Raw genomic sequence first — 15,686 nt, 5'->3', positions numbered from 1 at the left:
TAAAATATGTATTTCAGGGAGAAAGCACACATAAATGCATATTTGGGGGTAAAATGTGTAAAAAAATGTGTATTTTAAGCAACAGGGCATACAACAATGCATACAATTTAAACACATGTTTTGGTATTTTACACACACACACACACAATAAATAAATAGATGAGATATAGCTGAGCACATCCAAAATTGACAGAAAATGGAGATTGGCTGACCTGTCAACCCATAATGCAAAGCATGAGCTCTACCTCTAAGCTTATGGATCTTCCCCAATGTTGGCCCTCCCCAGAAAGAGCTGGTGGGGAGAATAGCAATTATGTGTGTCACCTTGCCCCCATGATAGAGGGGTCCCAGAGCTGTGTGATGTCAGTGCACTGTGTGTGCATGCCTTACAACATGTGCACAACCCTGGGGCATGCTGACATTGCACGCACATGCTGCAGGACATGGTAACATCGCTTATGCATGGTGTGGGGTGTACTGATGTCAAATGTGCACACCTGGCAGTGTGCTGACATCACTTGCACATGCTCTGCAGCATGCCACAGAAGTTGGGGGAAAGCCCTCTGTTTTAGAAATTTGTGGGAGCCTTGGCCCCCATGGCCCTCCACACTTGGTGCTCCTGCTAGCAACTGTCCTCTCTGCAGCCCTGCTGGTTTTATTTGTCACCCACCCCCATCACCAGCCTTGCCTTCTGCCTAGGTCTTGAGATCCTGCAAGCAGATTCGGGAAAACACAGCCAGGCAGACAGGGCATTGTGTTGAACAAGCACCGCCACAAAAGGCATCTGTCACAACACATCACCTGCTGTGTTCCCTGAGTCTCTAGCCAAAGCTACTAATCACATGTGTCCCCACTGGAGAATGAAAGGGCGGCTTGTTTTGGCAAGAATGGGAAGAGCATGCCCTGAAATGCATGCACGTGCACTGAAAGAAGAGCAGAAATCATGAGGTTCCACCTTCTACCTTCCAAGCAAGTTCGGTTAGTGGTGATTGAGCAGGCAGGTGAGCCACTTAAGAGAGGGGAGAAGCAAACCTGTGACTTTCTTTTCCTTTTGGAAAATTCCTGCCATTGATCTTTCTCTCCCCCCCCCCCCCCGTGATCTACACAGAGATGTGTCTGTGCAAACTGTTTGTATATCGTGCAAGAAAGAAGCTGTCACAACAGCCAGCCGTAGCTTACTTTGGCTGCTGAATGGCACTTCAGAAGGGAGACCGCTGTTCTCAGCCATGGCTTCCATTTTTCCCACTCAGAGATACAGGCTTTGATTATGGCAAAGAGGAGACAGATGGGGTTTTTATTTGTCTTTGGAGGAAGCAAGGAGGAGAAAAGCAAGAATCTATGGCCGCTCGGAATCCAGAAGCAGATGCTTCCAAATGAACGCATCAATGCAGCACTTTGCTGACTAGAAGGCAAACTGAGCCAGGTGAAATGAGGCAAGGCTGAACCATCGTCTTGTTGCAGATATTAATATTCTGCACTTTGAAGCAACTGGAAGCATAAGAATTGACTCCTTTTGGAATAAATCATTGTCCAAACTTTTACTGACAGAACTGTTAAAAATAAAATAGAATACATCAAATGATACATCCAAAATATCAGTACAATCTCTTGTGCTGCCCAGCACAGACTCAGCATCTTAAAAAAATATGGAATGATCCAAATAGACATAAAAGCAAAGGTCTCTCTTTCTCTCTAGCCTGCTCCAAGCCTCCAGGCTGTTAGCTCTCCCTTCAGGAGAGCTCCTTTTTACATCTTCACTCCATTGAATTTGGGGGGAAAGACCCAAAGGCAACTCCCTTCAAAATGGAGATTTTGCAACCCAATACCTCTCACATGATCCAAGGTTACAGCTCTCACATGTTAGCTACCAGAGAACAACAATCAGTTAGTTAGTCATTAACTTAGCAAGAGCTCAAACTGCTCTCCTTGCTTTCAGTATAGGCTCATGGAAAAAAAAAACATGTTAAACCTTCTAAAATATACATTATACCATTTTAAACTTCTATGTCAATTAAACCATTATACTGGATACTTCTGATCTCTCCACACATCCCACCATCTGGCTTGGTTTCCCCAGCCACTCTGGGTGGCTCCCAACAGAATATTAAAAACACGATAAAACATCAAACATTAAAAACCTCCCTAAACAGGGCTGCCTTTAGATGTCTTCTAAAAGTCAGATAGTTGTTTATTTTCTTGGCATTTGATGGGAGGACGTTCCACAGGGCGGGCGCCACTACTGAGAAGGCCCTCTGTCTGGTTCCCTGTAACCTCACTTCTCGGAGTGAGGGAACCACCAGAAGGCCCTCAAAGCTGGACCTCAGTGTCCAGGCTGAATGATGGGGTAGATGCTCCTTCAGGTATACTTAGTGAAGTGAAATATGCATGTTGAAGTGAAGATACATTGGAAAATATGCAGACTGGAAGTAGGAATTATTATCCCCACTCCAGCCTTCTAAAACTAGCTATTGTTTCTGAAGACTAGGAAGCAAAAGGGTAAGGGGACATATCTCTCCTTTAATTTGACCATACCAGGTCAACACTCATCTGCAGTATTTCACAATCTCATATTTGAGACAAAATTTAGATTTAATTGCCATACTCCGTTCCCAAGTGACTCTGTATTCACTAGTGGAGACCTCACTGTTACATTTTGGTTATTTCAGAGTTCATGAATGGTGTCAGCTCAGGACCCCATGATCTCTTAGATCATTCTTCTGATTGAAGAAAGCAGCTCAGAGTAAAGTATGAACCAAGAACTATCAGAGTGACTCAGATTTTAGAAACCCAGAAATAAGAAGAAGAAGAAGAAGAAGAAGAAGAAGAAGAAGAAGAAGAAGAAGAGTTTGGATTTGATATCCCGCCTTTCACTCCCTTTAAGGAGTCTCAAAGCGGCTAACATTCTCCTTTCCCTTCCTCCCCCACAACAAACACTCTGTGAGGTGAGTGGGGCTGAGAGACTTCAAAGAAGTGTGACTGGCCCAAGGTCACCCAGCAGCTGCATGTGGAGGAGCGGAGACACGAACCCGGTTCCCCAGATTACGAGTCTACTGCTCTTAACCACTACACCACACTGGCTCTCATATGAACATCATCTCCAGTTAGTGTAGCCAGTGATTAGGGATCAGTTGTGACTAGAGGCCATTGGGAATGGTAGGGGATAAGACAGGGAGCCCAATAGTAGTTGGAGCCAGAGCCAAGGACAGACTGAGCCTACTAATTCAAGTTTTAGCCCCAACTTTTCGCCTGCTTAGTTCTACAAGAGACAATGCTAAGACTAAGGAGGAGAAAGCAGATAGGCAGTGCTACCAGTCTGAATTGGTTTTAAGTAAGAGAGCTGGAAGGTGGGGGCTTGCTGTGAGCACCCCAAGTTTGGTGGGGCAGTGTCCCACTTGCCCAAATGGATCAGCCTCCATTATTGGGGATGATGGGAGTTGTTGTTACTACTATTACTACTACTATTAGTGTGTATATGTTAAAGGTAAAGGACCCCTGGGTTGTTAAGTCGAGTCAAAGGAGGGTGTGGCACTCACCCTGCTTTCAGGCCAAGGGAGCTCCTGTTTGTCTACAGATAGCTTTCCAGGTCATGTGGTCAGCATGACTAAGCTGCTTCTGGTGCAACAGAACAGCGTGATGGAAGCTAGAGCACATAGAAAGGCCGTTTACCTTCCCACCACAGTGGTACTTATTTATCTACTTGCACTGGTGTGCTTTCAAACTGCTAGGTTAGCAGAAGCTGGGACAGAGCAATGGGAGCTCACCACCGTTGCAGGGATTCGAACCACCAACCTTCCGATTGGCAAGCCCATGAGGCTCAGTGGTTTGGACCACAGCGCCACACACATCCCTTTTACCTTTTACACACACACACAAACAGAGAGAGAGAGAGATTGTGGAAGGAAGGAAGGAAGGAAGGAAGGAAGGAAGGAAGGAAGGAAGGAAGGAACATTGCCTCACATTGGCAGTAAAAATATTCCATCAATTCAAATGTAAACTTATAAATTAATATAAGCAGCCCATGTGTCCTAATAGCCATCTAAATGAAATTAGCAATTATAAGCCATGCCATAAGACTGATTTATTATTACTGAATGCCTGTTTTTAATCTGTTTTGGCCTCCCCAGTAGTATTTTTTAGGTTGTAATCTCTGTTTTTATCATACTGTTTTATTATTTTTCACTTTGCATTTTTGTACACTCCTTGAATATTTAAAAAAATAAAATTAGCAATTTAAAAATGCTTTTAAATAAATAAATAAGTCTCTTCGTCTGAATTCAGATTCATAGGAACATGCTTAGAGCTGGTTTGTGGCTCAGATGAATAGGACGATTCCAAATGGATGGCTTTGAATCAGGTACTGCTAAATCTGTTTTGTAAACTGCTTTGAGGGTTTGTTTTTACAATCAAATGGTATCTAAACCTTTAAAATAAATATACAGTAAATAAAAAAAACTCTGTAGAGGTCAATTTTAATGCATCATTATGCAAATTAGTTTATTTCTCTTGGGTGGCATTGGTTATTTATCCCTCCTTAGTTTACTCCGAAGGTTCACCAGCCAACCTATTTTTGTGCTCTGATATGCTGCCCTTTCAAACGGGACAACGCAGCCCTTTGGAAACTGGCTATACCATGGTGAATATAAAAAGCATAATGATACAAAACAGGGGTTGTTTCCAACCTGCTGCTGATTTTACTGCTAAAACCTGGAGTCATCCAATGAAACTGGATTCTAGATGTTTCAAAACAAACCAAGGGAATGACTTCTTCACAGTGTGTTTTGTTAAACTATGGAATCCATTTCTGCAACATATGGGAAGGCCACCAGCCAAGTGGCGTTGTGTGAGCTAATGACACACATGTACTAGGGAGTAGGGAAGGTGCTCTGGAGGTTGTGCACTTGGGGAATGCAGAGGGTGAAGGAGACCCCCTTGGCATGCCAGTCCTCACCTCTAACAATGACCCTGCCTCTTACCGGAGCCAAGAAGGGTTGAACTGCGCTGCCTGCCCATTCCCACAGGGGGGAGCCCGGCCAGCCAACCCTGGGAGAAGAGCGCTGGGCTGCACTGCACTGGGGGCACTTGCATGCGGGTGCCTATTTCACCCCCCCTTGGAAATCCACCCCTGGGGCCATGGCCCCCCTGCCCCTTCCATGCTATGCCCCTGCACCTGCCTAGGGTGTAATCTAAACCTGCTTTGTGCCAGACTGGGGGACTGGATTGGACAGAGATGTCCTTCTGCTCTGCCCAGCTGGCCTTTGCCTGCAGAGTGCTGCCAGAGGTCCTCATTCCAGCCACTAGAGTATCACTACTGGGGCATTCTGGGGATGGGGAGGAGCTGATCCAGCTCCACTGCCACTATGTGACAGCATTGGGCCAATTTCAATCCAGCTGCTGTGCCCTCTGAATGCCAGCATAGTGTCAGGCTGCCAGAATAGCCCTGCTGACCATTGTCTGATGCTGTAAATCAGAAGCGGGCAAGTGACTTGATGGCAATCAACTTTTATTGCCTAACACTCAGAGAGCCAGCACACACAAACACGGTTTAGATAAGTGAGTTGTAGGAGCTAGGTTTCTAGCCCCATCTCCCCTCGTTTATGTTTCCCTCCCAGCATTCTTCTGCTGTGACTCAGCCCTCCTCAATTGCTTTGCTCTTTTTTCTGCCCTCTGTTTCTTGAGCTGTGAAAGTGGGAGGGTAGGGGCCCAGAACAGGACTGTCTTGCAGAGCAGAAGATGCAGCCCCTGCTCTTTCCCTGTCAGAATCTGCACCCACACTCTCTGGCGGCAATGCTTCCCTGCTGGCTCCCTCTGTCGATGGCTCCTTCCTGTCCCACCAGTCTGAATCAGGTTCAAAATCTTCTTTCCTAGTGTCACTCAGGCACCTCCTTGGCAAATCGGGTCCTCCTCACAGAGGGCACATGTTGTGGTGAGAACATCAGGACTGACCTCATTGTTGTGTGTGTGGGAGCGATTGGATAGCCACAACAACCCGATTGGTGGTCCCTCAGTTGCTGGGCAGATCTGGCCAATAGGATTTTTTGTGTATTAACCGAGGGACCTTTATATATACCGTTGCACATTGCGTAGAGCTTCCTCTTTTCACTTCGTGCACCAGATCACCCGCCCACCCTCCCTATATTTAGGGTCTTGCTATGACCTATCTATGCCGTCATGGGTCATCTGCTGTTGGGGCAGGGGCCTGGAAGGAATTTTCCCATTTGCCTGATTGGCTGGTGCCACTTGGGTTTCGCCTGCTGTGTAGCAAATCATCACAACTTTGTAAGGTTTGGCAGTTAGGCATTGGTTCAAGGTAGTCTGAAGGGGAGGTCAGAGAACCTGGCCCCTCCAATGTGCAACAGGTACTCCGTTAAAGGAATCCAGGGACTTTCCATGCTTTTGCCGACCCCTTTCGGGGGGTAGGGCCACACAAGAGTTCCTGGGAGCATTTTGGGGTGAGCTTGAGTCACGTGACCTTACCAATGCTCCCCCACGATGTTTACCTGTACTGACGATATGGTGGGGCCCAGTCGTCAGTGCTGTCCTGCTGAGGTCAGGTGCAGCTAGTCGGGAACCAATGCCTAAACAAACCACTCACTATATCAATAAAGTTGTGACCAAAATTATGCCAATAACCTAAAACTAAATTCCATGTCGATTGTGTCTTTATTATTGGGAAGCTCCTGGGGATCTTAACACACAGCTGGCTGCCATCACTCCTCCTCATCCAGCCAGTCCCTGAAACATAGTGATTTTTGCCTGCCCCATGAGCAGTAGAACTCTGGACATAGCAGTGGCTCTACCACTCCATAAAGCCACATCAGACAGAGCCCTTGCATGACTTTAACAGGAGACTGCACAAATTAACGGAGCAGATCAGTGGCTGCTATTCATGATGGCCAAATTACTTCCAGCATCAGAGGCAGAAGACCCTGAACACCAGTTGCTGGGGAAAGACAGCAAGAAAGGCATCCCCTCCAACATTTCTCTGATGAAATGTCCCTTTCCCTTTCCATAATGATATTTTTACTATTTACACCCCACACAACTTATTGGGTTGCCCCAGCTACCCTGGGCAGCTTCCAACATATATAAAAACATAATTAAACAATAAAAAGCTTCTCTATAGAGAATTGTCTGCAAACGCCGTACCCTCCAACATTTCTCTAATTCACGTAGGGACATATTAAGGAAAAGTGGGACATTTCAGGATCAAATAAGAAACCTGGATGGCTTCTCTAAATCAGGGAACACAGGGACACTTGGAGGGTCTGGAAAGGACTGTTGCTTTTGTGTCCTGCTTATGGGCTTTCTAGAGGCATCTGGTTGGGCACTATAGGAAACAGATTACTGGACTTGAGATAGGCTTTTGGTCTGATCCTGAGGGGCTAATCTTATATCCTCATGGTGTTGCTGTAACCATTCTGCAGGTAGGGAAATGGAAACAGGAGGGAAAACATGTTGCAATACATTTCCTTCAGTTTGGCCTCTGTGGCTTCAGTTCAATATAATCCAGCAGAAATGGCTTGAGAGTATCTAAAGAGGGTTTCATCTGTGTTTGTTTTATTCAATTAAAAACCTTCAGCCAGAGCTTTGCTCCCCGCAGCTCTGAGAAGGATATTTTTCTATAACACGGCAATGATTTACGATCTACGAGACAGTGTTTAACTGAACGTCATCCCAAAGCTTGAAGGCAGCTTATCAAGGGATTGGTCACTCGAGTTAATGAAAAATGGATCCCTCATGACAGTCTGTAGTGCGGCTATATTTGGATAACAAATGACATGCTGGGCCAGAGGCTTGGCAATTAATACTGTGGTAGGAGACGGTATGCAACAAGAGAGTGAAGCTGATATTTTAGATCAATACAACCTGTGTTGTTCTCATCCCAGAGCTTTGAGACATCTTGCCAGATGGGATCCAGGTGATGGAGTGGGTAAAACAGAAAGGGGATATCCATCTCACATCAACGTGGACTATATCCTTGGCATTTTCAGGTAGGATACTGAGAGAGCCCCATGTGATACCTTGGAGAGCAGCTGCCAGTTAGTTCCTAAGCTAGATGAACCAATGTAAGGCAGTTTCCTATGTTTTTTGGGGGAAGGGCTGTAGCTCAATAGTAGAGTGTCTGCTTAGCATGCAAAAGTTCTAAGTGTATCTCCAGATATGGCTGGGAGTGAGAAAGACTCTATGTGAATCCCTGGAGAGACAAAACCAGTCAAGGTAGACCAGAGGTGAACCTGTGTTCCTCCTAATGTTGCTCATCTACTGGCCCATCATCCCTAAATATGGTTTGGAGCTGGGACTAATGGGAATTGAAACCCAACAACACTTGGAGGGTCCCAAGTTCTCCATCTCTTGTGTAGATGTTGATGTTGTAGGCATCCATCAGTGCGCCTCTGGGGATGAATTCAAACCATAGTGTTAGCAGCTCTGAAGTGACCTCTCTGGGGCACAAGCCTGGGTAGTGTGTATGGAGGTCCTGGGCTTCCCTGGTGGCAAGACCCCCTCTCTCAGTCTTGCTGATGTGGTCCAAAGGAGAGCAAAGCAAGATGTTTAGAATTGGCTTGGCTGCAGGAGTTGCCAGAAGGAGGTGTACTAGGCTCCATCCAACCATCTTAGGGACTCAACTTTAGACTTGTGTAGGATTTACTCCTTAGCCTTTTCTTCTTCTGAAGATATCCACAAGGCAGTAGAGGTTTAGGATCAGTCTTCCTTCTTCTAGATGAGCTACCTTCCCAGGTTGAGGAGCCCCATCTGCCCCCCTACAGCACATGAAGAAACCGCCTTCTTGCCCCACCATTGGTCTTCTCCACTCAATCCACCTGAGCCTGTCATTGATGAGTCCCTAACTCATCAAGGGTTTGAGACCCATCAGCTACCTTCACTTGGTTTAGGTGGCAGGTCAAAGCCATTTCCTGGGGTGTGGTTGCTGTCACACGCTGGCAGCTTTTCAGAGCCACAAGCGAGAGCTGAGTGCAGGGTGGAGACCAAAGGTGGACAAAGTATCCCTGAAGGTGCATGACGTGTCTCCCACCTACCTCTCCACTAACACCCAGTGCACCCCATTAACTGAGTTAAATGAACCAATGGTCTGCCTTGGTATGTGGAAGCTTTCTATCTTCCTGTATTGTAAGCTATTGATTTCTATCTCTTAAAGTATTATTTTTTTATTTAGTTAACCAATGTGAATAGCACTGTACAGAAAAATGAGAACCAAAACAAGGAACTTCCACATTTTAAAAATTGACACTACAGGGCGCAGATAGGTGAACTCTCCAAAGTTTTTATTTGGAATGCAATCGCAATAGTACTTGGAAGATCTGCATCTGCCAAGAGAACTTGGGCTTTGGACCTTGGCACATTGCTACCCAGCATATCAGGGGGACATAGGTGGGGGAAGGAAAGTGTAATCCTCCATCCTATCAAATCCCCATGTGCCAGCATTGTAACCTATGCTACTTACAGGTGTTTGCAAGGTGAAGGACTGCCCGAGATAAATTTTTGGCTAGCAATGATGAATAAGACAAAAGAGAGAATCGCCTACAGATTGGAATGTATCTGAGACAGAAAATAATGCAGCCAGCTAGCCATGAATGTCACATTCATTCCAAGGATCTCAAACTGGTGTATGCGGTTATCCTAATCCTCATTTTATTATCAAAACCACTCTGTGAGGATGGTTAGGCTGAGAAATGTTGACTGGCCCAAGACCACCCAGTGAGTGTCATTACTGACTTAGGTTTAGAACGCTTCTCTCCCAGGTCCTAGTCCAACACTTTAAATGTTACACCACCCTGGCTCTTAATTGCCAATTTTGATTGAACACACACACAAAGGGGATGGGATGATTTAATCCTTTGTTGTATGTTATGGTTCCGATCCAGATGAGCCCCATGTTGAGATTTGTGATATAACAACAACACTTGGACTGACTCGGATGTGAGCTAGAGGCACTATGTTGTGGTGTGTTCAGTCTTATCTCAATGAATGTGATATTAGTGGTTAAAGTTCTGGAGTAGGAACTCTCCTGTCAGGAGGCGGAGTCAGGAAGAGTCAGCAGGAGGGTAGATTCCCTGGCTTCTTCAGCAGCTTGCCTCCACTCTGCCTCTTGACTCTCTGCCACAGACTCTCCCTTCTCACCAAGCCCTGTTACCTCTTCATCTTTCAACTCCTCCTCCCAAAGCCCACAAAACAGGCAACTGGGATAGACCAATTCAAAACTTTCCATCTGGCATCCCTTGACCATTGCCTAAAAATTTATTGCATTCATTTCTGGGTAAGGCCTCCGCTTCCTCCCTCTCTCACAAAAGCTGCCTTCTAGAGAACATGTGTGCCATAGTGGAATTACTGGTTTTCATTTGCTGGTGAAAGCAATGTCTCAAAGGGGATCCCCAGAGAACTGTGATGGCAGACAGTCCATGGGCTTGATGGTGGGCCAGCGGGCCAGCAACTGGCTTTGCCCTGGCTCTCTGTAGCCTTGCAATTTCCAATTGGAATTGCAATGCCACTTCACTCCCTCTTTACCCAGACACACAAATCCACACAAACAAAACCAGGGTTTCCTAGTTTTAGCAGGCTAGAACATGTGCAGATGACGGCTACTCAGTCCCAGCAAAGCCCAAACAGGTTACAAATATACAAGACACATTTTCTTCAGTTCCTTCCATGCTTTTAAAAAAATGGTGCTCAACTGGAAGTTTCTTTAGTAAAAATAATGTTCTTCCTTGTTTATTCCCATGCTCAAAGGCAGATTGGCTCTATACTGACAAGCTGGAAGGTGTGCAGAGGAGGGTGACAAAAATGACAAAGGGTCTGGAAACCAAGCCTTATATGAGGAAGAGTTGAGGGAGCCTGGATAACAGAAGACTTGAGAGGAGATGGGGAAGCCATCTTCATATACCTAAAGGGCTGCCTCACAGAAGATGGAGCAAGCTTGTTTTCTGCTGCTCCAAAGGGTAGGAGATAATTCATGGATTCAAGTTACAAGAAATGAGATTCGGACTAAATGTCAGGAAGAACTTTCTGGCAGTAAAAGCTGTTCAGCAGGGGAACAGACTCCCTCAAACGGTGGTGGACTCTCCTACCATTGAAGGTTTTTAAGTAGCAGCTAGATGACAATATGTGAGGGATTCTTTTGATGTGATTCATGCATTGCAGTGGGCCCCAGGGTCCCTTCCATCTCTACAGTTCTATGATTCTATGATTGAAGAGGTGCAGTTTTGTATCTGGAGATAGAGAGAGCTCCTGACCTTCCAATTATCCTATCCTAGCACATTGGCCTTTGCATCTATCAATATGAAGTGGCAGTACAGTTGTACTCAGTATTAACTGAAACAACATAACTCATATTAACCAGATTAACACACACCCTTGAAAATGTTCCCCTTTTAGCCATCCAGAAACTGCTAGAAACACTTCTCTGCCACCTCAGAGCTCATAGGATGAGCATCATCTTTTAACACAGAAGACTACAGGTTCATCCTATGGCATCTCCAGGTAGGGCTAGGAGTGTCCCCAGCCTTAAAATGCTGGAGAGCCAGTGTAGATAATACTCAGATGTACCAATGGTCCAATTGATAGATACAATCTTCTTACATTCTTCAAGTACATTTGCTGGGTCCACATCTTGGGTAAGAGCCATGGCTCAGTGGTAGAGCCCCAACTTTGTAGAAGAGTTTGGATTTGAGTTTGGATTTGATATCCCGCTTTATCACTACCCTAAGGAGTCTCAAAGCAGCTAACATTCTCCTTTCCCTTCCTCCCCCACAACAAACACTCTGTGAGGTAGGTGAGGCTGAGAGACTTCAGAGAAGTGTGACTGGACCAAGGTCACCCAGCAGCTGCATGTGGAGGAGCGGGGAATCGAACCCGGTTCACCAGATTACGAGACTACTGCTCTTAACCACTACACCACACTGTATGCAGAAGGTCCCAGTTTCAATCCCAAGCATCTCCACGTAGGTGTGGAAGAGACCCCAGCCTGAAATCCAGCAGAGCCACTGCCAATCACTGTATATAATACTGAGCTAGATTATCCAAATGGCCAAAGTATAAAATGGCTTCCTACATTGTTTCTGCCACTTTCACAGACTTTATGGCCCATTTCAAATGTCACATGTGCCGGCTGCCTCGCTGGAATCCCTAGCCTTGATCCTCTGTTTGCCATCCTCTGGTAATGCGCCATTAATTCCCCTGTCCTTGCCCTGTGTTGCTTTGGAGAAAAGGAAAATGTATGCTCAGGTAGCAACAGAAAGAGAAATTCCCTACCATCTGCTGCTATAGTGTTGTGCAAACTCTACCCTTGCAAAGATAAAATTGAATTTCTGTAATACGAAAGGGACAAAAAGCTAATCAACTTCTGGTTGGAGGGAAGACAAAATCCATTTCCTAGAGAGGTTTCACTGACCGGATTCTCTCTTTTTTTCTACTTCAGTAACACAATTCTATCTATATAAATAAAAAGGAGCAGTTGGACCTCTGCCAATCTGTATATGGCAGACAAAACAAGAGATCACCACATATTAGAGAAAGATATATCTCCAGGGTCCACAATCCTATACATCAGAGCTGTTGCACTCCATAGGAACAATAGGACTCATTCTGAGTCAGAACTTTGGTCCACCTAGTTCAGTATTATCTACAGTGATGGATAGCAGGTCTCCAAGGGTTTGAGGCTGGATATATTCCCAAGCCTGGGAACTTCTGCATGCAAAGCAGATGCTCTATCACTGAACACTGGGCCTTCCCTTAAATGCATAGCAATGCAGAAAAAAGGGGCTCCACATTTTAATTACCATTCTTGAAACAGCACAAAACCAAAACATGGCTATCCTTTGAAATTCACACTTTTCTGGGCATGCATATTTGTGGTATGACAAGGTTAAAGCTCATAAAGGTTTTAAAAATCATATTGTCAGGAAAGCACTATATAATGTCTGGATTAGATATAAAGATTTGTTGGAAAACAAAACTCCAAGGTGGTTGTCGCCAATGGAGGCAAAAGCTGTTAAAAAACTTAATATGGAGTCTAAATGGCCGAGATATTGGGAAATTTTAGAACAAGAAGGGGACAAACTGAAAATGCAAAGTTTTGAGAAATTAAAAGGAAAAGTGAGAGATTGGCTTCATTATTATCAAATAATGGAGGTTTTTAAGATGGACAGGAAAATTGGCTTCCAGGTGGAAAAATCAAAGTTGGAAACGGAACTGTTAGAATCCAGTACCAAAAATATGTCAAAAATGTATAACTTGCTGTTGAAATGGAACACACAAGATGAAACGGTTAAATCAGCAATGATTAAGTGGGTTCAGGATATTGGTCATAATATTATGTTTGCTGACTGGGAAAAGTTGTGGACCACCGGGATGAAATTTACGGCATGTAATGCCTTAAGAGAAAATATTATGAAAATGATTTATAGGTGGTACAGGACCCCAGTCAAGCTTGCAAAAATTTATCACCTGCCTGATAACAAATGTTGGAAATGCAAAGAAAATGAAGGTACATTCTTTCACCTTTGGTGGACGTGCCCAAAGATTAAGGTGTTCTGGGAAATGATCTATAATGAATTGAAAAAGGTATTTAAATATACCTTCCTGAAGAAACCAGAGGCCTTTCTCTTGGGTATTGTTGCCAAGGGGTGTTAAAGAAGGACAGAACATTTTTTATGTATGCGACAACAGCGGCAAGAATACTCATCGCAAAGTACTGGAAGACACAAGAATTACCCACCTTGGAAGAATGGCAGATGAAGGTGATAGACTATATGGGCTTGGCAGAGATGACGAGCAGAATCCGAAACCAGGGAAGAGAAATAGCGGAAGAAGATTGGAAAAAATTTAAGGACTATTTAAAGAAATATTGCAAAATCAATGAATGTTAAAATGATGCTGGATTTGAAAATATATGGTTATAAGCGGTAATGGATATGTTAAAGAGAAATAGTAAGATTGAAATTAAGACAAAAATAAGTAAGGATTTGCTGAACAATTAATTAGAAATTGGAATACAGAAAGGGGAGGTATGAGGAAGTCGAGAAAGTAAGATACAAGAAATTAAGGGTCGAAATTATATGTGTTTTTATGTCTTTATGTTTGTTTTGTTTATTGTATAGTTTTGTTTTGTTTTTGTTGTGATAAAAAAACTTTTGAAACCTTCAATAGAAATTTATTTTTTTTAAAAAAGAAATTCACACTTTTCTGAATTTTGCAATGCACTTCTCCAACCAGATATTTGTCTCAGGGGAAGTGTGCATGAAAAGGCATATGTTCATGACCATATGATACAGAAATGCATGAACAATATTGGGGAAATTGCTTGCAGAAATATATTTATTAGGGGAAACCTGCACTAAAATGCTGATGGTGTTTTCTGAATACATAAAAAAGTACAAACTGGTGTAGAAATGTGAGGAACTATTTTTTTAAAAAATGAGAAATTGAGATAAACTGAAATTATCAGATCAGACCATCCCTAGGTAGTAGATTTTTCTGATGGAGGGGGGCAGGAAAGCCCGTGGAATGTGCTGTTTTACAGTGGAGTGGACTCCCTTAGAAAGTGGTGGACTCCCCTTCCTTGGATGGTGACCTGCCAGGGATTCTTTTGCTGTGATTGTGCAAGTGGTTGGACTAGATGATGCTCAGGTTCCCAACTCTACAATTCTATTATTCTATGAAGGACCCTGCAAAACCTGGAAATTACTAGGTTTTTTTGTTTGTTTTGTTTTTAGTACAAACACTTAAAATGACGGTGAGTGTTACCAGCTTGCACATGTACTCACACAGAGACACACATAGGAAGCACATGGATGAAGAGCTGAAGTATGAGCTGCTGGTAGAGAGGATGCAGGCTGTTTTAAAACCAGGCTATACAGTGTCGGCCTGGAGTGGCCTGAGGGAGACCATGGAAGTGAAGGATTGGGTCGTGGTGGAGGCAACACTTCCCATTGATCTTTTGAGGGACCTGAGTTAGAGTCCTGGAAGCTCTAGTCTTCTGGGGATGGCAATAGGAACAGAGTTGCCAAAACGTATTGGTATAGCAAATGCATACTCATTTACTTCCTTGAATAGAGGTGAGCCACCTCCTAGGAGCCAAGGGGGCTTTGCTCCCCCAATAAAATATTTGAGGGGGCAGCCCTCCCAAAGAATTGATGGGCATTCCAATTCAAATAGTGTGCGTTCACCACATCATGTAATCGATTATGTGGGGCGGGGCTTACCTGCCCCCCCCCAATATTTTATTCAAGTTGGCACACCTGAAAGTAGATCTCCAAGACAACATGGATCCTTTGGATGGTGGTTTGGGAGAGAGGGCAGAATGCAACTAGCTGGAATAACATGCAAAACAGAGAGATTTCCCCCTCTTTTGGTAAAATTGGTCTTAATTCATGCAATCATCTTGCCTAGCAATTGAGCTGAGTATCTCGGCATACATGGAAATTGCTCTCAGCAGGGAACTGCCTCTCTTTCCATTCATCCTATTTCTTAATTCTCCCTCGCAAAAAAATGCCTGTAAAACTTGTGTGCATGTGTGTGTTCCTTCCCTCTTGCTCAATGACACATTGCTTCTTTTTAAAAGAGATATGCAACTTTTTTAAAAAGTAAGAAAGAGAGAGGAGGAGGAGGAGGATTGATTCTGATGTGACATTGTGTTTCATGGGAGAACAGCTGTTGGAGTGATAGCCTTTAGG

The 15,686-nt window shown here is 44.2% G+C and overlaps 1 long non-coding RNA gene across 1 annotated transcript; it reads left to right on the top strand.

Annotated features, from left to right (window-relative positions):
- Positions 1-886: 886 nt before the first annotated feature.
- LOC309523843 lies at positions 887-7,991 on the top strand. Its single transcript, XR_014215663.1, has 3 exons — positions 887-1,001; positions 4,279-4,354; positions 7,887-7,991. It is a non-coding gene; the product is annotated as an uncharacterized lncRNA (long non-coding RNA).
- The last annotated feature ends 7,695 nt before the right edge of the window (positions 7,992-15,686 follow it).

This window comes from Podarcis vaucheri (genome assembly GCF_965113315.1).
Source record: "Podarcis vaucheri genome assembly, chromosome: Z".
In the NCBI taxonomy this organism is placed as follows: domain Eukaryota; kingdom Metazoa; phylum Chordata; class Lepidosauria; order Squamata; family Lacertidae; genus Podarcis; species Podarcis vaucheri.
This window is presented reverse-complemented; position numbering and strand designations above follow the sequence as displayed.